The sequence below is a fragment of the Aulostomus chinensis genome, chromosome 14 (genome assembly GCF_037954235.1).
Source record: "Aulostomus chinensis isolate RoL2024-O1b breed Wild chromosome 14, RoL_Achi_v1.0, whole genome shotgun sequence".
In the NCBI taxonomy this organism is placed as follows: domain Eukaryota; kingdom Metazoa; phylum Chordata; class Actinopteri; order Syngnathiformes; family Aulostomidae; genus Aulostomus; species Aulostomus chinensis.
In genome coordinates, this window is record NC_141333.1 from 4730273 (window position 1) to 4757772 (window position 27500).

Sequence of the window (27500 nt, forward strand, 5' to 3'; positions counted from 1 at the left end):
ATGGCAGAGGTCACATCCACGCTCCACTCCCCACAGCTTTCCCAACCGACCCCCTCATTAGGGAAATATTTGTCCCAGTTGGGAAGGTGGGACGGGTGAGAAACAGCGAAGAAAAAAACAGGGAGGCGGGGGTGGAGGAGTAAACTCAGGATGTCTGAGAGATTTCAATGACTAATTACAGTTGTGTACTTTCTTGCCGATTTTGTTGGTTAAGGTCCCACAAAAGGTTGCGGAGCGGTGAGCGAATTTCTTATCAAAAATGCGAGCCCTCTCCAATCAAATAGTACAAACCAGGTAACAAGTCTCGTTTCTACAGAGTCGCCATGTTTGTTTGTGCTCAGTCGTATTCATCACAAACTGACCGTCAGCTGTTTGCACTGTGCTCGTGGAATTGGGCATGCTGGCCGAAAATGAATGAATCAGTACTTTTACACACAAGCTAATATGTAACAAACTTGAAAGGAGCAAAGCTTTTATAGAAGAGCTGAATATTTACATTTAGCTATTTAACAGAGAAATTAAATGAGTTTGATTTGGTGGGCATGGAAGGAAGATGTTCAGGTGAAGGTGTGAAAGAGATGCAGGAGTGCAGGTCGACTGAAGTTTTACTTCTCTTTGGAAGGCAGACAAAGACAGAAAAAAGAAAGAAAGAACTTGTTTTCACTTCTTGAATTAAAGCGAGTTCTTCCAGGATCTAGTTCTTTAGGGTTCGGAGGATGTTTTCTCTTTGTCCACAGGTAGATTTTCTTCTTTTTAAGTGTGATCAATTAGAGGATTATCATGGTCGGGGTTTAAAAACACAGAACCCTTGGTGTTTGAATTCAATACCAATTTTATTGAGTAAAAACCCAGGTTTAATGATGCTCATCTCCATACAGATTCCCTGTAATTCCCAACAAACCTTGAAGAACAAATCACTGCCAAACAAGTTGCATGTTTCTCTTCTGTTCCAGGTGTGTCACTCTGAAACAATAACAGGCCAGGAATCAACAAGCATTAACAGATGGGTTTTAACTGTTTCAATGTTGTATTTTTTTGACACATCAGGAACAAAAGTAGCGCTGAAGCAATGAGTAAGTCGATCGTTTGATTGATTTCAGAGAGAAGTAACGCTAAAGCTCAGACAGGCACTGGGTCCTTCCTTGTCTAATTGGACACCCCTGCACCAGTTTAGATCAATTCAGCAGCGAAATCCTGCAGACAGACAGACAAACACCTGGACATTCATTTTACAATCCCCCCCCCCACATTCATAGGCCAAACAATAAATCAATCACTTAATTCAGGGAGTAAACTGATAATGAAAGTAACTGTAGCCCTTAGCATCAGATGCAAAAGCAGCTCAGTGACTGACAACTGACAGATATGACTGGTGAAGATGTAGCAGAAGATTGCTTTATCTCCCGTGGACGCACACACAAACCAACACACTCCCATCAGTGGCTCCTGCTTCCACTGGATGAATGGAAGCTTCTGTTCTCTCTGGCTCTCGGCCCTCTTCATGCCCCGTTGCTGACTGGCAGATTGGAAGTAACAAATTGCTGCGTCCTCAGAATGATAATTAGCAAAGCCATGAAGGCGGTTTTGTTTAAAGGCTCAAAACGAAGCCAAACTTTCTGCTCTGTCTGTTCACCTGCTGACTTCTGATACCCTGAAACTTTACAAACAACTTTAACTTTGAGCTCGAACGCCTGTTTGAAAGAAAATGAGCGGCGGGTATCTAATTTCTCATCACCGACCGAGAGCCCTCCATAAGTCATCAACATCGTAAGCTACATCTCAGCCACAGGGCAAAGGTTTGGGATTGTTTTAAAACCTTCTATTGATGTTTCTGAAAAATCTCCATGGCAAATATACGGCATGTATTATCCAGGTGCGATGGAAACATAACTTGGTAGCCCTTCAATAATCAAGTCACTATAGCAAAGAGAGAGTCTCCTCCCCTCAGCCTGATGCCTTTAGCACAGCTCCAGCAACTCCATCAACAAGTCAATAGAGGCTCTGGCTTGCCGAGACATTAGCTAGGAAGCTATGGAGGTGAGCAGGGCTTATTATAAGCCTCTTAGTCATTCTGCGGGAGGTGAAGAAATGGTCTCTTTTAGGGAAATCAATCCCTGGGTAATTACCTACCACACTGTAGGCTGCTGAGGAGACCAGGACCAGCCTGGGGTTGAACAAGCTAGCGAGCTCCAGCTCAATAAGAGCCTTTTACGAATGCCCACTGTCTCAGACTTAAGAGAAGGAGATGGCTGATAATGATGATGACGATGACAAATACACAGCCGGCAATCAAGTGGTGTTTGAAAGACACAAGTGCACAGCGGGGAGTTTAGCTATACATGGACAGCTCGGCTATAATCCATGTATCTCTGACACCTGCTTTGGGTCGGGATCACTCTCCCAGCATGCACTGGAACATAAGCATGGACACACCATGGATGGAAGGTCAAGCAAACACAGGGACCAACAGGAAAATGTATCATACTGCACTCCCCAGCCTGCTCAGGGTGAGAGCACTGCACCAGTCAGGGTGAGCAGGCTATATATTAAAAAATAAAATAAAAAACACAGAATGGGACAAAAGTGATTTCTGACAGAATAGTTTAACAGTTTACTTCTTGAAGCTGGAAACGGAACGCCAGACAAGATGATGGAGAAAGTGTGACGTCAAGAGGGGCATAATTAACCTCCCCACCGAGTCATAAAATTCAGTATTTGCTCATTTGTTCCAGAACATATTTAAGTCCAAAATAGCGGAGGATGCAGAGTGCCGATGTTGCAAAGACACACTCAGTGAGGTTTCAGTTCAGCGAAGTTCTTTGCCCACTATGTGACGAGCATGGCTGCAGCTGAGGATCTTTGTGATGGATTGCAGACGCCTGCTGTAAGACTGGACTCACTTTTGCTCACGTATCACATATTTTGTATGATGTTTTGTGTTGAAGTGTTAGGAAGGAACAGCAAGCGGTATCAATTTAAACACCAAAGTCCTCTGCAGGTGCCGTGATGCACTTTTGGTTCTGAGTACTTCCTCAAGTCAGACCACCAGCCGTCTTCTTCATCCTACATCTTCATCTTCTGTCAGGGGTGGCAGAGGTTTCCGTCAAGGACTCTGAGATAGTGCCCCCAAGAGGTAGAGGTGTAAAAAAAACAGCTAGCAAAGACTGGTAATTTGGACTGACATTACTGATTCAGTGTCATTAATCCTTAATTTAATTTCAGTTATTGAACAGGCGGAAACAACGTAGGTGTTATTGGAAAAAAAAAGAAAAAAACTAAACGCCCAGAACTACCTCACTGCAGCTGTATCTGACCAGGTCCAAATCACAAAAGCAATGTATATAAAAAAAAAAAAAAAATCTCGATTTTCATCAAATTTTTGTTATCGATAATGACTTATCATTTGATGAGTGTAATCAGTAACAGACAGACACACGCAGATCAGACAGATACAAAAGAAAGATAGATAGATATACATAAAGATGGACAGACAGACGGGCGAGCTGGAGCCTTGCTACTTTGACACCAAGCTATTTGCAATAACACACGCAGAGCGAGCAAAGAAAAAAAAAAGGTAAAAGAGAGAAACTAGATAAAGTAAAAGCAGTCTTTCATATGAAATCAAGAGTTTCGGGGGCAGAGTTCAGCCATAAGTGGCGCTGCTACAACACAGCATAGAAAAAAATTAATTTCACATTCTTTAATTTTCAGAATAAAATGGCCAGCCATTTCAGGTCGAATAATTGTTTGAACCAATGATTTTATCATTAATCCGACAGCAGCCCCTGAGAGCTGGGGGTCACACCGGAGGTTGATTAGGTACGAGGCTGCACAAAGAGCTCTCCAGTCGATGCCATTGAAAAGGAGCAAGTCATTTAGATTGTGAATTGGTCCCGGGGCTGCGAGGCTCGCTCCATTACAGGCCATTTTCAATTTCAGCCTCACAATAAACATCAAGCCAGGCCAAAGAAATTACAGCATCTTGGCGATGTAGCCGAACAGATAGTTGGGGTGCGGACAAGATGACATGACTGGAGGGAGAGGGAGGGGTGGGTAATAGTAATGGTTGTAGACAGAGAGAAAGAGCCAAGATTATCCAAAGTGGAAAACGGAGACTAAGGGGAAATTCCAACCTCAACCACTCTGACAACTCTCAGCTTGTGCTGCACTGAAAACAGAAGGTACTAAAAGCCTCATTTATGTGTTAATAACAAGTATTTTAAGCTTCAGACTTTTATTTTCCTGCAGCGGGGAGACAAATAATTGACACGCATAAAATTAAGGCCCGATTCATCTCTACTTTGCTCGTCCTATAAACATCAATAGGTATCACTCTGGATCTGTCTCGGTATAAGTTTGATTCACAACTGACAAAGCAATATATTTAATATGCCAGCCACTCATTATCTAATTACTTCAATGTTGCACTTTTAATTTACACAGAGAAAAGGCAAGAACAATAAAGTATTTGTTCATCCAAACAGCGTCAGGCATCGGCTCGTACATTAGTCTCCAATCTCAAAGCTGCCATATGCTGGTCCAGAAAATCTTTTCAGCATCATGAATACAACTGCAGGTTGTTTACATCCTAAATACTTGTATAGACCATTCAGCACAATCATATTAGTTTAATTTGTGCTCCAAACCTCAAATCAATAGACATAATTTCACTGCTTTCTGGGACAATGGTCTTGTTTACACGTGGTGTATATACAAATCCATGAGAGTGACACTAATGGGAAAATACACCAATTCACATAATTACAGTTTTATTGAAAAAAATATTGTGTAAAAATGTTTTTTTTCGAATACATATTTTCTTACCATACAGAGTAGGTAAGGTTAAATATGTTACATTTTCTACAACAATAATTCATTCTGATTTCTATTCTATAAATGAGCTCACACGTATCGCTCCTGTAGATCAGGTCTTAAGTTGTAAAGTGACCTTGAGTGGATCTTCCTTCCCTTCACTGAGTAATTTGCGGGTTCTGCATTGGCTTCTCTTATCAGCCCACGATATTTTGTACATTCAGTATCAAATCTACAGTCGCTTCCCCATCTTCTCATCGCACCATCCGAACTACGCTGCCTCTGTAGACTCCGGGCTCAAGACCCAAGCTGCTCCGCCTGGAAGAGTCAACTAAACAGTCGTTATATAATAATAATAAAAAAAAAACAACACACACACAAAACTCATATGTCACGTTTATGACACACAGGACTACGACAGGTGCACAGTCATCTAAGTTCTCATCTATGTTGTACTCCCCGCCATGGGTTAAACTTGAGGGGTAAGGCCTCTGAAGTAAGGACAAACGGGGGCGTGATGTTTAACTGATGATTGTTTTCAACCACTAAACTGACACCTCCATCTATGCCGTGGGATTTTTATGCGGTCAGTGGAGACGTTCCACCGGTTTGGGAAATCACCCGTGAATCCTGACGTACGATGATTTCTCCACGATGAAAAATGAGGGACAGAATCACGACACCATCACTGGTCGATAGTTTCAACTGGGTCTCGTGGAACTCCTTTACAGTATTACACCTGGCTTGCCTTCAGCGGCCTCACAATGGAATAATTAAGCTGCTGGCAAGAAATTGATTACAAACAGCAGACACCTGCTTCTCTGGTTCCCACAGAAGCCCGAAGACTAGGCAGGGGACAATCAGTAGGTTTGTCTCACAGCAATTATCCACATCAACTTCCTCCCATGGCTTAGACATATGGAACATGGGTGCAGAGATCATGACAATAACAGGAAACCAGTTTCTAGTGGAAACAACTAAATCCCATTTCATAGGGCTGAGTATCAGTGGTTGGTTCTGTTATCAGCTCGTTCAAGCAAAGAGCCAAAATACTGTACAAGTACAAATGGCAAAAGAAACACATTATTTGGTTGGAATCTTTTGATTGTAAATATGTCCAGACATTCAGTCGAGAAGTATCAAATTAAGTTGCAGATATACTGTAGTTCTGATGCTGGTAGTGACAGAATTTAACCACGTAATATTTACGTAATAACAGTAACGAGAGAAAAGCCTTCACAAGCTCCTTCACCAAACCTCCCACTTCAAAGTCTCACCCAAGTTCTCTGTGAAAGCTGGACCCCAACAGAAAAACAAACCTTCCAGGCATTATTCACAGTGGCCAAGCCTGCAACAGGCTCAGTTTCAAACTGGAATTCATTGTCTGGCGACGAGCCGCGAACGTGGAAGTGCACAGATGGGACTAAGATGAGCTGCATGTTTGTGTGAAGCTAAAGTAAGAACAAAAAACAAAACAAAACAAAAAAAGCAGGGGAGCCAGCGAAGATCAGATGAATGAACTGACACTGACGTCTGTTATGTAACTCACCAGCTGGAGTTCCCCGTTCCGGTGATGGTACCTCAGCTCTGCCTCGCTACGGACCCTAAAGTCCCACTTAGCATACACTGGTCCGAGGTGAGGCCGTCACACCAGTAACCAAGACAAGCTGGGAACGTCAGAATAAAAAAATCCCCTTTCTTTAAGTGTTTGACAGTTTGAATGGCTAAAATGACCCTCTATCCTCTGGCTATTGATTCATAAATAACATACTATTAATAAAGTGAAAAGTGACTCGAGTAGAAGCCTCAGTCATTGGAGTCCTTCCATGTTGATGAGAGTCAAACATGCAGCAGGTGAGCTCTTCTACCGCCAACTTTCTGCTTTGCAAGCATTTTCTGGTCATGTGATACTTGTTTACAATGGGATTAGGAGGTTTGACACTCATTCATGTCTAATAAAAAAAAACAAAAACAAAGAAAAGACTGATTTCAATACAGCTTTGACAGAGTTAGCTGCCCCTTTAATAGGACATCAGACAATGCTTCAAAAAGAGATTTTGCCTAATGTGTCTTGCAGTATGTGTGTATTTCTAAGAAAATAAAGCATAAATTCTATGTATTTCCATCCAAGGCCAAAAGAGCCTATGAGAGGAACAGCTAAACAAAAACCAATGCAATAAAAGAAACCCTCTCTGTGCTGGTATTAAGAACATTAAGCACCAGCGTTTTTTCTCCATCTGTGGCAGAAAATCAATGGTCGCGGCCTGTGAGGACAGTCGGAGGCTAATTTTACCCTGCATTTTCTCTGGCAGCTAATCCCGCAGCCAGGAGCTAAACCAGGGAGAGCAAGACGAGAAAGAGGAGCAAAGAAGAAAAGGAAGAGAGATATCCCTCCCTAAATGAATTTTATCAGCATGAAAACAAAGTGACTACCTGAACAAAGTCTATTTTACAGAACCACTTCAATAGATTTCACCCCTATCTCTCTCTGAGAGGTGACTGTGGGTATATATATATCTCTATATATGCACTCAAATACCACCACCTAGCCAAAAAAAAAAAAAAACCCTCTCCACACACACACACACACACACACACTACACACGGACACATACATGTAGACACAGCTGTAATGGGTAAACACTCGATCAAGCAGCCCCTTGGCGAAAGCCATTTGAAGACAGAAGAGGAACTTTCTGATGTTTTTACACTGAATATTCCTTTATAGGGTGTTTGAACGCCAGCAGATGAGAAAAATGAGAAGAGCTCGCTTTCATTACTCATATCAGTCATTACGCCTCTTCTGCTTTGACTTTGTAACGTCATACACAGAATCTGACACAATTAGGACCGACTGTTGCACTAAATGCGACTGGCAGTTGTTAGAATTCAGTGTCTGAACTGGAATGGATTGTTGGCATCCTTGAGTTTAGTGCATATTCTTCCACATCAAATACCTGCAAAGCAGAATTTTTGGAAGTGGATGTTAACGGTGTGTTTTTCTTTTAATTTTTTCTGGTGCATTTCTGATTCAAACACTAAAAGCATCAAATGTTGAGCTAACAATTCTGCAAAAATTTCCAAAGCTTGAATGCCTTCTGCCTGAACACAACCAAAGGGGTATAAATAATTATTTGTTCTGCCATGCTTTTAATCTGAAAACACTGAAACATTGAAAAAGAGTCCCTCTTAAGACAATTGAGGAATGACAGATTTGCGTGAAATTGAGTCTGGAATTTTCAGACTTTTCATGCAGCAGTGGGTGGCAGCAACACGCCAAAGACATTGCCTGCATCCTGCTGCAAAAAAAAAAAAAGAAAAGACAGCTTCCATCACTCTTTATTGCATCTTCCTATTTTTCTCTTTAGGGCATTTTGGCTTTAATATTGTTAGTATTTCCATTTAGGTTGTTACTCAAATTCAAAACATGTGAGCACAAATGGAAGGAGAGAGACAGGAGCATGTGTGTTCGAGCATGCGTGCGTGCGTGTGTGCGTGCGTGTGTTCTCTGGCAGACAGCAGGAAGGAGAGAGGAGGGGTGCTGTTTTAGTCATTAAGGAAATGAAGCGAGGGGTGAAATCTACTGAGGGAGATAGATTTCTATGGAGTCATGGTACATGCTCTATCACAGCAGGCACAACACACACAAATCACATCTTTCTGCTCTGGTACTGATCCACTCTTCACCGTTACTCAAGCGGGAGTGTGTGTGATTGTGTGTATATGCTTGACTGTGTTGATAAACGTGTGTTTATGAACAGTACTGTAGCCAAGTACATGGCTCTGGTGAGAACATAGACAATGAAAACACACACACACACACACACAGACATCTGTGAGCGCCATGATAGTTGAAGTACTTCATCACTGTAAAGACGGTCTTTTCCTAAAACTGGGATGTTTATGCAACAAAAAAAGATGCAGATGCTTTTGACATGGGAGCTGCATGGCCAAAGGAAGAAGTGAAAGAAGTTGTGCCGTTCATTTTTTTTCTCCAAAACTGCCTGAAATTCAAATGATGCAGAAGGCATCATCGAGCAGACTTGTCCCGGTAAATAAGCTGCGAGTGCCGTGGAGGGACATTATACACTGTTCATTTACATGAAAAAAACCCACATTGCAATACTGAGCCGGTTGAAAATGGTCCAAGTTTTCCCTTAAACAATTCTTATTTGACGATAAAGTTTGATCCAACAATACCGTTCAAGCGCAGAGCAAAATTTTGTCAAGTAAACACAAGTGAGAAACATCTTTCAAAACTAAGTTACCAGAATCATGGCAAGAAGGGAACAGCCAGCCAGTGGACAACTCAGAAACGTAATGCCTGGAGCCCATGGTGGTCACTGGTGACTGGTGAGAATCTCTCGCTGAAGTTAATGGTTCCTGAAAAAAACTTACGTGTCCCAAACATGAACCCACAATATTGTGAGCAGGTGATAACTGCCTTGTAACCTGGTAAATCTTCAACACCAACCAATACATGTGTGTGTTTTTGACCCCCCTAGATGGGACGAGCCACCCTCAGTGCAGAGCTTCTCGTTTATGGGCCCCTGAACCTCCATGACTGCGCGCGCACACACACACACACACACACACACACACACACACACACACACACACACACACACACACACACACACACACACACACACACACACACACACTCATACTCTCATTAATAGGAGGATGATACAGAGGTGAAAGAGACTGGCAACGGATGAGTAAACAGAATAAAGAAAATAGACAAAAAGTCGAAGAGGGGAGGGTAGAGAAAGAAGGAATATATGGAAGGGGAGAGAGGGAGAGATAGGGGGGAAAGAGGGTAGACGCCTCTTCCACATCACTGCCTCCAATTTAACACAGGTGGTAAAGTTAGCAGATAACGCTGATGGTTTCACCGCGGCGTCGCGTGAGGAATGATACACAACATACACAGATTCCTACCTCCTCCAGGAAGAAATGGAGGGGTGGCTGCAGAGATGGGGGGGAGAGATGCAGGAGTCCAAGGACAAAAAAACAAAAAAGAAACTGGAGAAGCTGAAAAGCCGGGGGAAAAAAATCAGTATGCCCTTTTCTGTGACCAAATGTGATCCCGTGTGTGAGTGTGTGTGTGTGCGTGCATGTCAATTACAATGAGCTGTGGTAGTTTATTAACCTCACAGGCCTTGGGGTCATCAGAGAGTCACAGCTTGGGGCTGTTCAGGGATTTGATGAAGTAAGCCATGTCACGCAGATCGCATATCCACAGCACTCCAGCAGAAATGAGAAGTTTCCTCTTTTACACTCTCTCTCTCTCTCTCTCTCACACACACACACACACACACACACACACACACACACACACACACCTCCCAACTCCAGTAGAGAGGGCCTGTATATCCCACCCACAGAGGAGCACTTGATACACATCTTGTTCCATGTTCAACAATATGATGCATCTAAATGAGTTTCAAACAACCCGTATGACTCAACTCAGCCCCATCCCAATGCAATATCAAATACGATACCACACAATATAGCAGTGTGAATTTTTACCCTTAGATGCTTTAACACGGCAAGAAAAGTCCCGATGGAGTCGAGTAACAGGGGAGAGCGGCGGTAAACAACGTGTAAACGGTACTTTAAAATGTTAACACTGATGATGCGACGCACTGTCACTGGACGACGAGCATTGAGGGAATGTGACCTTTTATGCTTGAAGCTGTACGTGATTTGTTCGCCACCACCCACAGTGACCTCATGGCATCTGTGGATGCGGGTCGGGGTATTTGATGAGTCACCTTGAAAGAATGGTTCATGCTTTTATTACCTCTCGGTTGGATCATCGCAACTCTTTGTAAACATATTTAAATCACAAGAGCTTATACAAATTACAACTTTTGCAAAATGCAGCTGCCAGACTCCTCACCAAAACTATATATAATTTTTTTAAACCCAACAAAAAAAAACCTTCCTCCCAATTCAAGCATCTCTGCATTGGCTGCCAGTTCAGTTTGGACTACATTTCAAGATTATATTAATAACTTCTAAGGCTCTCAGTTCCATTTCTGACCTCCTAACAGCACACGCTCCAGACTGCAACCTAAGGTCCTCAGCTGAGGTCCTGCTCACCATCCCACAGCTGAGAACCACGAGTGCCCCAGCTTTCTCGTGATGGCTCCCACTCTCTGGAGCCGCCTCCCTGAGGACCGGCATGCTCCATATCTGCCTTTAAATCCCTGTTTAAAAAAAAAGAAGCAATTTTTATAAACAATGTTTTAGTTGACGCGAGTTCTGAATCTTCCACTGCCTTTTAAATATCCTCTGCATGAATTTATCTGTTTAACTCCTGTAAAGCACTTGTATGAACATGGAAGTCCATGCATGCAGTGTGCATCTTTACACTTCTACTGTGCAGCAATGAGCCAATCTAACCTCAAACTGAAGTTGAATAAATCTGCAAGTGTGATATTTAGCGTGAAAACTGTTGAGGCTTTTCAACTCATCTTCGGGCAGACACGTACCTCTGTAGACGCAGGGCTGCATGATTTTTAAACATCTGCTTGTGATCATTTTGACTGATATAACAAATGTGATATGAGTTGTGATATAAGGAGGATTTTTTTTACAACATTATTCTCTCATTTTCATTGAAAAAGCTATTAAAATGCTTATAGTGTGATTATTTACGGGAGATCTGGTCCAAACAAAGATGTTTTCTTGAGGCCGTCTCTGCAGCACCTCAATATCTGATTCAAAATGGTATTTTGACACAAAAAATATCTTTTTCCTCTGATTTGAAACCTGCAGTAGGCTGTATTATGAGCGCTGTGACGTAGCTGAGGCAGCTTTTTGAAGCATGAGGTGCCACCACAGGTATGGTGCGATTGTGTCCTGATCCGATTGTACAGCAAAAAAACAAACAGAAATTGTTGTTTTTAAAGAAACCGTCTTTGCTGTCCTTCATCAGACCGTTTTAGAAAGGATTCAAATCAATATTCTAGCAGATTGATGCTACGTGACAGTCTTCCAACTGAGAAAGATTAGAAGATGACGTCACCAGCCTCTCCTACGCGGCCACTCTAGTTTAAGTGGTCGTTGCTTTTACGTGAGCTCCTGTGAAACAAGACTGTCTCACTCCTTCGCACGATGTTAAAACACAAACAGGGGACGATGTTATCTGGTAGTTAAAGCTCAACAATCAAAGCTTTGCTCATTAGCAAAAAAAAAAATCAAAAATCAAAGACTGGAGACAAACACGGCACTGTCACGATTTTCCTCTGTGTTGTTCGTTAAGGTGCGTTCAAAGCAGCTTAATGACGAGCAGAGGGAGATAAATGAGGAATGGCACAAACCTTAATGGGTGGTGGGAAAAGGAAGAATAATCATTCCATTGTGGGTATATTCAGTAGAGTTGCTGCCGTTGTGTGTTGAAGAGCTACAAAAGACTGTGTGTTTATACGAACGGAGGTAATGGGCAGTGCAGCTGGCCTGCGCTCAGCTTAAATGCTGCGTGATTGTTTTAGCTCATCCTGGGTTTGATGATGGAGATGGTGTTGTCGTTTGAGCACATTTGCAGCCCAGAGAGCGAACATCTGTGGGGCACTAACAGGTGTGCTTGAGACAAGAGGAGAGATGCTGAGAGAGGCTGAGAGAAAGTGAGCTTTGGAAACAATCCCAGCGCCAAGCAGGAGCCAAATTAGAAAGAAAATCAGAGCCTTTTCCCTGTCCACTTGAAGATGATAGTGCTGTTAGAGTACGAGTATGAGTATGAGTATGAGTGTGTGTGTGTGTGTGTGTGTGTGTGTGTGTCTGTGTGTGTGTGTGTGTGTGTGTGTGTGTGTGCAGTGTGAATCTGCATGACGGCAACTATGTGTAGATCAGTTAAATATGTGATAAATCAGCTCGGATGAGCCACAATCAGTTCGACAAGTGGATGTTGGGAAATATACAGCAAAGGCTGGTGATGTTTAAAAAGGCTGTTTAAGGTGGACAACATGGCTACATGTATGTGGACAGTAGGACCGGGGGAACATTTGGCGTGGACGTGGATTTGACTGTTCAACAATCGATGTCTGGAGGGGTCAAACATGAAACGCTGGCAGGAGCGTGAGGCCCTACGAGAGGAGACAGAAACAATAACTCAGCCTCTTCGCCGGCCCTTAGCCGTCACTGGTCAGCACTCATTATTTGATTGATTGATTTCCGGTACACACATAAGAACCATAACTTTACACTTCCACATGCATGTTTAGATTCTGAGTATCAGCAGTTCTAAATCTAACACTACGATTTCCAAAGAAAGATAATTCTTAATTATTTTACACTTTTTGTCTTCTTACACATTGTTGTCCCTTACTTGTTTTGAACCCTGATAAAATGCTGCAGTTTCCTTTCATGAATGAAACACATTTATTTTTTTACATCTGTTCTCCCTTATTCCTGTGTTCCCTAGCGTCCACAGCCACAACAGTTTGGATTGGTGAGTTGAAGGCTTCATCTAGACAAAACAACCACGGAGTAAAAGTGCAAAAACTTTACATTCTCACCTGAAAGATGCTTTAAGATCTACATCAGCATCTACATCACAACAGTAGCAACGCTTCTCCTCCCTTCTTCTCTAGAAGGGAAAAGTCTGAGCTCGACTTGAAGAATCGCAGTCGGTCACGGTGTCCTGAACCCTGCAGTTTCAGGGGTCATTAAAATCTGTACATTATTATCATTATTATTATTATTGTTTGCCAGTCGTGCTGAAGAAACATACCAAAAAGCTGGTGATCACATGACCTGGCGGAGGTAAACATGACTGGATCAGCGTAGTGCTTGCCTATCCTAACTCCTCACACATCTCATGACTGTAGGAACTAGAATGTGGGTTTTTTTCCTATGTGTTTGAGTTTATTCTGAGTGGCCACACAGCAACACATTATCAAAGATGAAAATATGCATTTAATATCACCCACAAACTCCTCTGTTTTCTCCTCTTGTGCCACTTTCCCATCCCTCCATCCCTCCGTCCGTCCCTCCCTCGGTACCCCGGCAGGCCTCTCTCACAGCACAGAGCAGATTACCAGCGTGGCTCAGAGCTGCCGAAACGACACAACGGACAACGGTGAGGTTCAGCAGCCGCCGTTCAAAAACTAAGACGTTTTAATTTCTTACTTTTTATCGTAGCCACGCAGACCACTTTCAAACTACTTCCCTTTCGCCCAGTTCCACTTCCAAGCCGCCCAAATCTGTGCTTCTCCCGCCCCAAAATCTTCACTGTCCAAGAGTCCCAGATGACCTCCCCTCCCTGAAATCTGGCTAGAGCTCCAATCTTGGCTTGATGGGGTGCGTGGAATTAAAAACCAGGCAATTACAGTGAAAAAATTGAAATCTTGTGTTTTGTATGGGAGTGGTGTGCCGAGGGGGGGAGGGGATTAGGCCAAAGCTGGACTGGCGGTTGAATGGTGAATGAACCGAAGGGTCCCTGAAAGACGCCACTTGTTATTAGAGTGTGTAAACACTGCCAAGCTGCTGAAAAGCTGGTAAAAACACATCGGACATAAAGACGCTGCCTGTGGACACGTCGTATTATCCCTCAGTACATTAACTGGCTGCTAAATACTGAGCTTGAGGATTCCAACTCTCCCCCTTCCTCCATCTCTGTCTCTCAAAGTATCTCCCCCTCTGTAATCTTTTCTAGACAATGAGCAAGAGAGGGGAGAGAAATACAGTGAAGAAGACGGACGGAGCCAGAGAGATCTGAAGGAGAAAGTCTTTTAGCAGTGTTGTGTTTATCTCTATCTAACACTGTGGGATAGACGCTGATATTAACCCACATGGGAGAGTGGTTGTCACTGAAACGCTAACATATCGACTCGGAAATAAAGGCAGTTATTTGACTAAGCATTGGAGTATCCACCAATCATCTGAAAGCAGAGAGATAATTTATTAACACCATCTTTGGGGAGAAGATGGGACCAAACGAAGATGAGCCTCCACCAGCCAGAATCCCACCCAAAACAAAATACAAAGCTGCATCACAGGACCTCTTCCAGTACGCTGGTTCCTTCCATGAGAGATTCCAGACTTAACGCAACACACATTATTTTTCTCTGAGGGTTTTCAGCATCAAACCTGATGACGACTCCCCGCTGAAGGTCCGATGCTGAAAATGCATTGATGACCATCCCATGACAACAAGGGCATTTAGAGTTCTTGTATTTCTGCGCTGACTTTCATGAGAATGTAGCTTTCCAAAACAAAAATCATTCCCATCTTGAAAAATAGGATGTTTCATGATATGTCAAGGTCTCCTTAGGTTTATGCAAGAGATGCTTAGGTAGGCTTTTAAAAAAAAAAGACTGATTTAAAGTTACCAATTCTTTCATTTATCTCACATATTAAAACGTGAAAACGGCCATTTAATTGGTTGAGAATACAGTACACAAATGCATTCGCAACCAAATACTCCAGTTTCAGATATTTTCGACCATGAAAAATCATACCTTTTGCCATCAAGAGCATTGAATATTCCCTCACAATCAATCTATCATGTCATCGTGCACCAGCTGGTGACATACTAGTGACTTTCATGGCTGAAGTAAGGCTGTCTCCATGCAGTCCAGTGAGCAGCAGGAAGGAAGGACTTAAAGCTGTCGCGGGGAGTTTCAAATTTTCTGATGGAGCGTGAGTGGCTCCCCACAATCAGGCACTGTGAACGGCCATCTCGAGCACAGTGTTGGCGCAACCTTCCAACTACTGTCCATTATCCCGTCTGTGGAGGAACGGCTACCTGCATGGAGGCTGTGGTACACAGCAGATGGAGGTGTGCATATTTGGTCTGGGAGACATTTAAGAGCAGGCCTATCGTTCTGATTGCTCTCTCCATTCTTGGCCAGCTTCAATCAACAAGACTTGGGATTTTCAAGCATTAATGTTGACAACGCTTCTGTTATGCCAAGTGCGTCCCTCAAGTTTTAAAACATGATACAAACAAACAAACACCATGTGTGGGATTCAGTGACAGTGATACAGGGGAAACGGAGCTGCCGGCATGTGTGATACTCAAGTGTCACATGTGCCGTCTGATTTACACAGCCATTATTCTTCATCATTTCCACACTTGCATGATACACTGTAATTTCACCTTTCTCAGCCCATGCCATGTGTCACATAGTGCCATTACAGCAGCATGAGCCAGAGGAAGCCTATATTATTCTTAATATATTGCAACCTATACTCTTTATGTCATTACATTCTTCCCCACTCCCCCACACTGGTGAATGAAACCATCTGCATAGTAAGATTACGCCTGTAATTATACAGCCAACAGCACATGCATTGTCTCTATACGTCACACACACACACACACACACACACACACACACACACACACACACACACACACACACACACACACACACACACACACACACACACACACACACACACACACACAGAGTCTGGCCCTGCAACCCATTATAGTAAACCACGTGAGCAGCTTCTATTCACAGCTCTCTATTGTTCAGTCCAAGGTAAGTAGGGGAACCTTCAGACTGTAATCACCTGAGCGCACACACACACACACACACACACACACACACACACACACGGAAATGAAAGGAAGGAGAAGGAGAAAGTGAGAAAATAAATATTGGGATGGAAAACAGCTGCTTATAAGTTGTGCGTCAGTGAGGCTGAGCGGCCATACTAAAAATATTTGCTACCAGAAGCAGGAAGTCTAGCTCTTCATCACCATGATCCACATCTGAAAACTACCACCAGCTCAACCTTTTAGGTGCGAACATGAATGCATCATCATTTGTGGGGGCTCAGATTTTCTTTGATTGGAATACTTACCGCAAATCTACTCTGAAGTTTTGTTTCTCAATTCCTAGCCATTAAATATCTCGATTTCATGACCTTTTGGTGAATCCAGAGATCAGAAAAAGTCTCACTATACATGTTGCTGCAAGCTATGGGGGACCAAAATTTACATTACATCAATTACACAAACATTATTACAAAATGTCAGTTTACAAACTCTCAGCCCTATCATTCAAAGTTCAAACATGGGGTGAAAAGTTCATCATGAAACTATTTAACCTGACTGAAACACCGTCTATCTGAGTCACTGACATCAGACCATTTAAATTTACCTCCCTGTCCATCAGAAGGAAAGGGATCGGCCAGGATGAAGACTCAATTCACTCCTGCGCAAATTATGATATTATATGGAATTATAGCACTCGATGGAGGGAAAATGACCTTGTGATGCTCCCACAAACAAAAAGTACGCCAGTCCAAACAAAAATTAAGATTTTTTTTTTTTTACATACAGGGAGAAAGACAAGAAATTGAAAGTTCAAGGGCGTTTTAGGCAATAGGCAAAGGCAATTAAATAAATAATCTTTTGAGAGATGCTCTTTTTACTTTTGATTATCTAAGAGTCTAAATGTGCAAGTCCGGTACATATGTGCTCTCTGAGGCCGTCCATGTGATCGTTTCCAGTTCTGAAAGTCCCTTGCATATGTCAGAAGAATAGACCCACCCAAGCTAAACTAATGGGTCAATATTCACTGGAACACACTTCCAGCCGTCTCAGCCAGCGAATGTGCCAACAGTCAACACCAAGGGGTCCGATTTTTAATTTGCAGGGAGAGCAGTTTTATCAGTACAAACACCGAGAGCAGACGGGAAGGTAAACAGTGAGCCAAGTCTCCTCCTTGATGGGAGAAAGTAGCGTTATCCATGCCAACGGTTGTCAGGAAATCAACAGCAAAGGCTAAAAAAAAATAAAAAAAAATCTGGCTGTTTAGAGCACAGTGGAAAAATAACATTATCTAACATCTGAGATTGAAGTAATTGTGGAGTCAGTATGTGGTAGGCCAACCAGGACCCCCCCCCCCCCAGCTGGGTTGATTCACGATAAAATATTGTTGCTTGGATATGTTGCATGTTTCGTCAATTTTACATACATTTTATTTTAAAAAAACCACATGGTTTCAGGAGGCATCAGGCAACATCACTAAAAAGGACCACAGAGTGAATCTTTTCTTCAATTTGAGGCGGGGCCTCTAGGGTGCCCACCATTTTGCAGAGTTGTTTCCACAAAACGCACAACTCAACCACTTTTGCATTTTCTGCTCTCCGTGCCAGCTGGTGTGGCATTTTAGTGGCAGCCTGAATTTGGTAAGACTTGGAACATGTAGAAGATGAGTGAGGATGAAGATAAAGGGGTTGCTAGGAATACCATTTAAGCCCTTTTTTACCGGAATAGAGTGGTTCCTGACCACAGAGTAGACATGCAAAATAAACGGAACCCGATTAACCATCTATTTTCCAATCCACACTGACAACCTGACGTTGGTGAGAAGACTTGGAAAGGTTCAAAATACGTTTCACAAATGGGCACTGGACCCGTTCCTGTCAGTGGGAAAGGCTGTATTGCGAGAATTTGGACCAATGGTGGAACACTGAATCCTTGAGGTAAAGGAACAGAAAGGACAAAAGAAAAGAAACTAAACGAAATTGGGACAAGCGACACGTGGATGTGGGCGGACATCACGATCAGGGACAAATGTTTTCAGAGCGAACAGATAAATTGGCCACCGTAGGTTCCTGAGGAGAATTCAATCGGCTCCAATCGGTAACTTCACATTAGTTTGCCACTAAACCCAAAAAACTAGTCCAAGTTAAACCAGAAATCTGTCTAAAATAATTACAGTATGCCTGAATTATGATGTAGGATCATACTTCCAACACTCAGCATAATAGAGACAATTGACTTTACAGTAAAGTGGAGACATCGTGTGACTGGCAGCTCAACTTGTGAAATGAAAAATCTTTACATAATGAGGAGAGAGACATTCTAAGAATTATAATGTAGCAATGACATTTTTTCTTCAAAATCCATGCCAGACACAGTGTGGTGTTTATTATGTTTCTGGGGGGGGGGGGGGGGGGGGGGGTCTTTAACTAGTTATCACCTCTCAGTTATTTGTTTGCATTAATTCTACTTTAGTGCCTTTCCTTCCTCGCCTTTACCCCGATCCTCTCACACTGCCTGACACATTTTTATTAGTTCAGTGTGGTGTTCATTAGAAAAACACACAGGTAGCGTAACCCCCCCCCCCCCCGCCCTCTCTCTCTCTCTTTCTCTGGCTGTGGGATGCAACAGAGCAAGCTAGGCGTCTGCCCCCCCCCCCCCTTCTCTCTCTCTCTCTCTTTTTTTTTTAACAAGCAGAAAATTGTTTTGTGGTGTTTCACGGCTGACAGGTTATGGTAATCCAGGAGGAGCACCGGTCTGGAAACTAATGAACTCAGAAAGAGAAAGAGGGAGAGAGATGAGGTGGCAGTGTATCACATATTGGGTGCAGAGTTGTACTTGTATCATTGATGCTTTATTTGACTCATTCCCACCGATGGAAAGAAGTCGCACTGTGCTTAATTAAAGTGCATTCAGCTCTAGAATGATGTGTTACTCGAACTGATCGCTTGACTGACTGACACATCATGTGGTTTTGATGTACTGTGAGAAATAATTCCAAGGAACTGATGCAGCTCAGAAACAGTCTCACTGTAACGGCGTTTAACCTCGTCACAACTGATTCCCCCCTGTAAAGTCCCCTTAGCTTTGAGCTAAGACCCTTTCAGTGCAGCTTGACTTTCTGTTTCCTCGAGTTGCAGCGAGTCAGTGACGCCAAATCAGGACGAGTGACTCCATCTTATCGAATGGAGAATTGTAATGTTTTCGTAATGATAGTGCTGTACTGTGCAATAGCCAGCACTGATGCTGCTAGTATTTATTGTAGTCGATTGTATTTTATTCTAGTGTATTGTAGTTTTCTTATAGTTTCTGCTATTTATTGCTCTTGTACGTTTTCTGCTGCTACTTCTCTGTTTCTGCTGCTGTAACAGTGCCAATTTCCCCACTGAGGGACAAATAAAGGTTTATCTCATCTTAGAGCTTGAAGCCGCTAAAAGGTCTTGAGGAGATACGAGAAGTTTAACTATAAAATCTGTGTTTAGAGGAAAGCAGCAGCACTGATAATTGATTAAAAACATTGCTTTATCAATAAAATGCCAAATACAGGAACTCAATCACTCACCCTGCCCTTGTGTTTTAGGCTTTATTTTACATTAATATTTGATATCACTGAGGTTAGGAGTAATTAAGAGAAAATATAAAGAGTAAACAAATACACGTAAGAATGAACTGAAGGGACCTGTACAATAATACATCTACTCATAATTGAAAGAGTCATGTTATGTCCACTTTAAAAGAGTTTCTGGCACAAACGAGGTGGCGTGCATCAGCTATCTGCTGTCAGTGCAGATGAAACCCACCTTGACCGAGGGGTCGAATCATGTTTGAAAGTTAACTTTTAAATCTGAGCAGGTGGATTCAGACTCATTTGGATCTCATGCAACAGAGAACACATTCAGGTTTTCCATCGACTGTGCAAAACTGTACAAGGACAAAAAGTGCACAGAACAAACTATAATAAAATGCAATCATAAAACTTGCAAGGCTGTAATTCAATAAATAATGTGTGCCGCATGTTATTTTTTTCAGTGTGAAAATGTAATAAGCTGCACCCTCCCCACCCGATCTCCAACCCCCATCGCGGCCCCTCCTCCCTCAAACATATTTCCATTTAAAGGTCTTAAACATGATCAAAAGGATCGGCTTTATATAATCAGTTCAAACCCATTTATGACTGTCTGCCTCCATCCCTCCCCGCCATCCTCTGCTGCCTTCTCACCCTCCCGTCTTCCTTTCCTCACCCCTTCTCTTCTTGTGTCCCTCTGCTCCATCCTCTATTTTCTCTTCCCTCCTCCTCTGTCCATCCCTGCCCTTCCTCCCCCATTACCTCTCCATGTCAGGGGCTTGTGTCTGATGTGATGTGCCCCCAGCTCTATCTAGCCTGAAACAGGTGCTATATAATAGTAAATTAATTAGACGGAGAAGATGCGCCTTGTTCACCACAAAGCCCCTTGTGGCCTGCCAGGAGCTCTTTCTCTTTCTCTCTATCTCACTCCCTCCCTCTCTCTCTCTCTCTCTCTCTCTCTCACACACACACACACACTCACACACTTACATATACATATACACCCATGCTAGAGCACACAGCCACTGGGAAAAAAGCCATCTGGGCGAGAAAAGATCCCATGGGACGATGGGTGAGAGTGAGAGAGAGAGTGTGTGTGTGTGTGTGTGTGTGTGTGTGTGTCTGAGAGAGAGAGAGATTTTGAGCGATTGGCCATGAAGTTAACCGCAGTGATGGTTTTACATGACAATTAACCCTATTAGCCCCCCCATCACAGGAAGTGTGTGGGTGTGTGTGTGTGTGTGTGTGTTTGATCTAGCCAGATAGAAGTGGCCAGACATCATTTCACTGACTCAGTGCTTCAAGCCGCTAGTCTGGATCATTCAATCCACAAATATCTGTCCCTCCATTATTTTTTACCACTTATCCTCTACAGCCAAGCGAGTGAGACGCGGGTTGCAACCTGGACAGGTCACCTGCCCATCACAAGGCTGACATGTAGCGACAGACAACCATTCACACCCTTGCTCGATTTGAGTCTCTAAATAACGAATGCGCAGTGAAGCTTGAGCATCCAGACTGAATGTCATACTGAACTGTTCGATACACAACGGAGGGTTGGAACGCAAAGTTTTGGTTCCACGGGGAAACCGAAGATATATTAGACTATGTGTGCATGCTGAGCATGTAGCCCCGCCCTCATTGAGAAAGTATAAAAAAAGAGTCGAGGCACTAGCGCCATGGTGACCACAAATAAGAGACAAACGCAGCAGCGGCTACATTTATGTTATATATTCATTTCAGCTCATGCTGGGAGGTTATTTTTTTTTCTCCGTAATGTGCGAATCACAGTGAACAGAAAACCCCATCATAAACAAAACCCTGGGCTTGCTGAACCGCTGCTTCCTTCATGCTGATAGTTGCCATTTTTGGAGTGTGAAAAAAAAAAAAGACCTCCCAAATTGAAATGCAAACTGTGAACCTCCAACTAAGACACAAACAGAACTGTGGTTCTGGTGAACCCCTGTGCCCCTGGCCCAGAGAGATCCCACGCATCCTGAGAGCAGGAGCCCTGAGTTTTTGAGAGCAGATAGGAGGTGACCGTTTAAAACTGAGCAGACAGCAGTTTGACGACAGGTCAAAGGATGCTGTGTTCATCCACTCAGCTGCATCAAAGATTCAGATGTTCACGTGCGAATGGAAGAGAGACTGTCAATCATCCATTGTTCAGTTCCACATAAATCCTGATTTTCTTGAGTTAAGCCGTACAAAGTGATTCAGAACCATGCGAGGAGAAACCTGTCTGTTTCAGTGGTCCCACTTGTTCTTGTAATAGCTACCTGTCTGAAATAAATTAGAATTTTGGATACATCAGACTTAAAATATGCAAATCTAGCAGCCACTGATATATAATTACTCTATATTTACCAGCAAGTTAATAGTATCAATCAAAAGTATATGTTATCTACAAGCTGCATATATTTGTAGAGCCTTTGGCTGGTAGCTGGTGCTAATTTCCTGCCCTGAAGCCACTAAAAATGCACATACACACAAATTCAAACACACGCACACACACATACACACACACACACACACACACACACAAAACGATCAATGAATGCAGAGCAGCTCAGCTCTGACAGACAGAGATGTGAGAGACAAAGCGGAGAAAGTGACAGTTGAGTGTTTGATTGACAGGACCATCTTTTGACTTTGTTTGTAATTAATGAAGCAAAGGGGTGGGGGGTGGGGGGTGAACACAATAGCATTTTGAGTGAGGAGGGGGAGGAATCTGGAGTTTAACTGATATAAGGTCGTAAAAGGGCAAAACCAACGGTTTAAATTTGTCTCAGTGAGCTACAATTCCAGCTTTCTGAGTCAGAAGTGAAAATTATGTCTGAATGTCTGTCACAGTTCAAATAATCATCACATGGTTTCTCCTCTTTCTGTTACACAAATCTGTTGATGATTTCCCTCTTTCAAGGGCAGCGGCATTCATGATCACTTCATGTGTGTCTCCACTTTGTACCAGTGGGCACTCGTTCATTCCCAGTGGTTTGTGGAGTGCAACCTCTGAAGGTTGTCTGGCAACAGTATTTTAAAAGACGTCAAAAAAAAAAAAAAACTGTTAGAAAACAATGACAGACACAATCAGAGTTGCAAACTCCTCAACAACAGCAAATATCTCAGCTCACAAATAAGTGGCCTCAGGAAGTCTCGGGGATCCATTTCTGGATGTAGAGAAACATTCCTCTGAAGCTTGAGCATCACTGAAAGGTCAAAGGTCAATCTAGGTGAGTGTGGTTTATAGAGATGTGAGATTACCAGTGTCAGGACTACTAGTGCCACTGTTGCCACCCAAACACAATGCAACAGCTAACAGGTTGCTAAAGGGATTAGCTGTGCATTTCACTTTTTTCCAAACTCACTTTCACACATACACACACGCGCACACAATCCTCTGGCAGTCTCAGCGCCTCATCCATGTGTCACACAGGTTTAGAGATTAATCAAACAGAAAGCAAAGAGAGAGAAAGAAGATAGGAGGGAGGGAGCCGGGCCAAGTGCGAGGCCCCCCGGCCAGGCAGTTAGAAGGGCCCTGGGAGAAACCCAACATCAGGCCCCTGGGGCCCTGGAGGAGCCTGCTGGATCACACACTCGACAAATATTGGGATTGGAACACCATTGAGGGAAAGAGAGAGCAGTGTGTGTGTGTGTGTGTGAGTGTGTGTAAGAGAGAGCCCCTGAAGCAGATGGTCGGGGATGTTCATTTAAGACAGGCAATTGATTTTAGGAAACAGATATCCAGCCTCGTTAAACAGAGAGTACCTCTGGGATCTGATGAGGGAGGGATGGAGGGATGGAGGGAGAGGGTGCTTGTCTAACCTCCGCCACCGGTTACTGTGGAGAGATGGAGGGAAAGGGAAAACGAGGAAAGAATAAGTGCATGATAGAGGAATGGGACTTCATTACTGCTGTCAAAAAAGAGAGGGAGAAAAAAGGAGAAGAAAAAGTGTGTGTGTGTGTGTGTGGGGGGGGGGGTGAGGAGAGGAGAGGATAATGGGGTTAATGCCAGTAGATGAGCAGCAGTGGTTTGGGGGTTAATAACACACACACTCACTCTCTCTTGGGAGGGCAGTAGGTGAGAAGCCTGTATTTGATCTGTGAGTAATACATGAAATGCGTATCAACACGCATGCACACACGCACACGCACACACACACACACACACGCACACCCCAGCAGAGTCTGGAAGGGTGCTGTGAAGAGTGTGTGTATATCTCTGAAAGTGTTTACAGGCCTGCTTTGCAGGTGATGCAGGTATAATCCCTCATTCCAAAACAGAAATCATCTTCTATACGTCAGCTGTCCGGTAACGTAGTCACGACTAATCTGACATCCCTAGAAACACTCAAACAAAAGCATTTCTTATTCTGTATCTATCATGTTCCAATCCCACAAAAAGAGCCAAACCAACATTTACCATCAGTGATTTAGTATCATGCACTTGCTCAGTTGCTCCAATGAAAGACAAAATGTTTCAAAAAGCATCCTAAATGTGTTGTGTAGTGTTGAGTTCGAGCTTTTTAAAAGGTTTCCCTGAAACACCACTGCTGCTGCTGACCGATGCTCATATTTGGTGCTCACACATAAAAGCCACAGGCACCATGTTCATTATGAATGGAATGAAGGAGCATGTCAATCCAGGCAACAAGGTAACTTACTGGTGTGGTTTTAGACAATCACAAGCAATACTTGACAGTATTATATATATATATATATATATATATATATATATATATATATATATATGTGTGTAAAAAAATAACATTTGGATTTTGTCCAGGGTCGATTAATGCTGCAGGAGATGTGAGTATTTTGTCTGCTCCAGCGATGATAGCAACACAAAACCCAGGTGAACATGGTCAGAGTAGAGGTGGGAACCAGAGAAACCCCGCCACTGTCCTTCATGCTGCTTTCCGGTGAATTTGTGGGGTCGAATGTTACTCACCGGAAAAAAAGAAAAGAAAAAACAAAACAGGAAGGCAACTTACAAATTAAAAGGGTCATTTGGCTCTTTTAGTTTAAAAAAAACAAACAAACATATACTGGTATGTGCAGTAGGAAGAGTGAGCTCAATAGACTGGTCATTTACTTTCAAGAGATGATGTTAGAAATAAATGTAACTTCTACATACAAATGGCCAGTAAGAAGAAACAGGCTGGAGCTTGGAAATGGAGTGAAATGTTGAGAGACTGTGTGTGTCTTTGCAGCAGAATCAGCAGAGCACCAGATTTACTCATGAGAGAATAAAAAGAATAAGAGGCGGAGAGGAGGGAAAGACAGAAATCTCAGTCTGAATACTGAGGAGGAAACACAGAGAAAACGTAGACACGGAACTTAGGCAGACAAAAGTGAGAACGCGTACGAAGGCCTGATGATGAAGACAATAATGAATGAAGAGCCAAGAACAACAAACAGATTGATTGTATCATGCTCGAGCCAAGAATGGTTACAAGAGAAAAACTGAAATACGAGACCGATTGAAATCCACCAGTCTTACGAACGCAGGAGAGGACGGCGTGACGCGGGGGGCTTAGACTCACATATTATTCTGTAGGTTTTTGCTTGTTATGGGGAAGTTTAAACCAAACCGCTTAGTTTGAAGGAGGTGTTGTACTTGTTGACAAACATAGGGGAATATGCCAGTCCTTCACACCACTGAGAGCAGACCTGATTGACCCTGGGGGGTACAAAACAGATGTTAAGATAAATCAGTATGAAGGACTGCAGCACATGAATCAAACGAGTGGGTTTAGTGTAATCTTGTAATACTGAGCAGTATTTTCTAGGTTGCGCTGGTGGTGTACCCGTGTTTATTAGGGCTGGGAATTTTAGGGATGTACCGAGTGTGGAATTCTGAGCAAATACCAGCATGCATATAACAAAGGTACTTTTTCATGCTTGTTTGCATTAAAGCCTTTCAGCCCTTTTGTCGCACCAACTCTGAGGGAATTAAATCCTGCATGTTTCTAAAATGACATTTAAAATGCCCTTTAACCTCCCGTCAACACATCCACACCGGCCATCTGTGGATGCTGCTGGTGGTCAGCAAGGCCAACAGCAGCCCGAGTGTTGGCCCATCTCATACAACTTTGGTACAGGAATCTTCAGATACCTCCACTTCCACGCCAGTTCCTGAATGATGCTTTTTACGACACTGATTAAAAACAATTATAATACAATGAAAATTCAATTAAAATGAATGCTACAAATTTTGGGGGGTTTAGTTTTCAGCTCCTTGGTATTTTCTCACACACAAAAGTGTTTCATAAAGTGAAAATAGACACCAGTTACGCACAAATTTAATTTGTCCCTCTCAACTCTTGTTGGCATTTTTCCACTCGATACCAAGCCCAAACATTTATAGTACTGTGTGATTTTATTTGGTGTAAAACTGTTGTGAGTGGTATTTATACACAAAACAGAAAAATGTCAACTTATATAGTAACACAGTTTTGAGCAAAATATAAAATAAAATAACTGCACATTGAGAGTGCTCCTACATGGACATGAATTTCTGTAGTCGTGTCTAGCAGGCGAGGCCGTGCTTTAACCTTTCGGCTGAGCGGCGATGGTTGCAGGATAGCAGACGCTGACACTGTTCTCATCACTCGCTTCTAAAGGTCCCTCTCCTCCCGTCTGGTATCAGTCCAGATTTTATACTCTGTACTAATCAGGGATGTGCTGAAGCTGTATGTCGAGCAAAGGTGCAAGTCTAAATTCAAGCCTCTCTCCCTCCCTGCATCCCTTTAATTGGCTAAAATGATACCCTTTCATTAATGCTGCCTTAAAAATGCTCGGCACCACCGCTATTTCAACCCTGTCTCGATTTTACCCACCTCCCACTCCCCCCCCCCCTCTTTTTTTTTTTTTGTTCCTTTATTCAATCAAATCATGGTCAGTACGGATCTCCGCTGAGGCCACGCTGCAGCCAAGTCTTTGTGTTTCAGCATTAAGAAATTAGGATTGAAGACTTCAGCGCAGGGAGAGGGAGAGAGGAGAGGTCTCATTAGTCCACAGATCACAAAGAGGAAGATTATCAGTCTGCACACAACAGTTAGAGATTTAAATGACATTAAAGGACGTTGAATGAAGCGGCTGTCGTTTTGATATGATACCTCTATCTGGAAAAAGAAGTAGACAAAATCCAGCTGCTTTCACCTTTTAAATGTTACGGTCCTGCAATGTGATACCAACATCAGAGAACGAGATTCCAGGCTTATAAAAGCTGACTGCTGTCATCATATAAAAGAAAATCCATTCTTTTGTAGTTTTTATAAAGTGCAGATGTATGCATGCAGGTGCATTCGGAAAATATTTCACATTTATTTGTCAGTACATTTGGGCATTTTATTTCCTTTCCTAAAATGTAGAAATATCAAAAAATAAATCAGTTTATAGTAAGCACGAAAGTGAGTATAAGATTAGATGTTTTTACACCTGAAAGAAAATGAAAATAGGGAAATGCATGTTTGCCTGTCTTTTTTTTTTTTTTTTCTCCCTTCCCGTACATTCCCTTGCAACCTCTACATTTATGCACCACACACAAATTCACATCAGCCGTATGAAAGCCAACATGGCGCGCGGGGCCATCCGTGTGTAATT

At 42.8% G+C, this 27500-nt stretch overlaps 1 protein-coding gene across 3 annotated transcripts in view; it reads right to left on the reverse strand.

The window, feature by feature from the left end:
• The window catches only part of LOC147249499 (uncharacterized), a 157256-nt gene that overhangs the window by 99182 nt on the left and 30574 nt on the right, over window positions 1-27500 (reverse strand). For 2 of the 3 annotated variants that reach the window (XR_015119385.1, XR_015119384.1), the window contains exon 5: window positions 23661-23732. The exons of the other annotated variant lie outside the window; for it this stretch is intronic. The gene's annotated coding sequence lies outside the window, so the exon portion shown is untranslated. The remainder of the gene's footprint in view (window positions 1-23660; window positions 23733-27500) is intronic. 3 annotated transcript variants of the gene reach the window in all.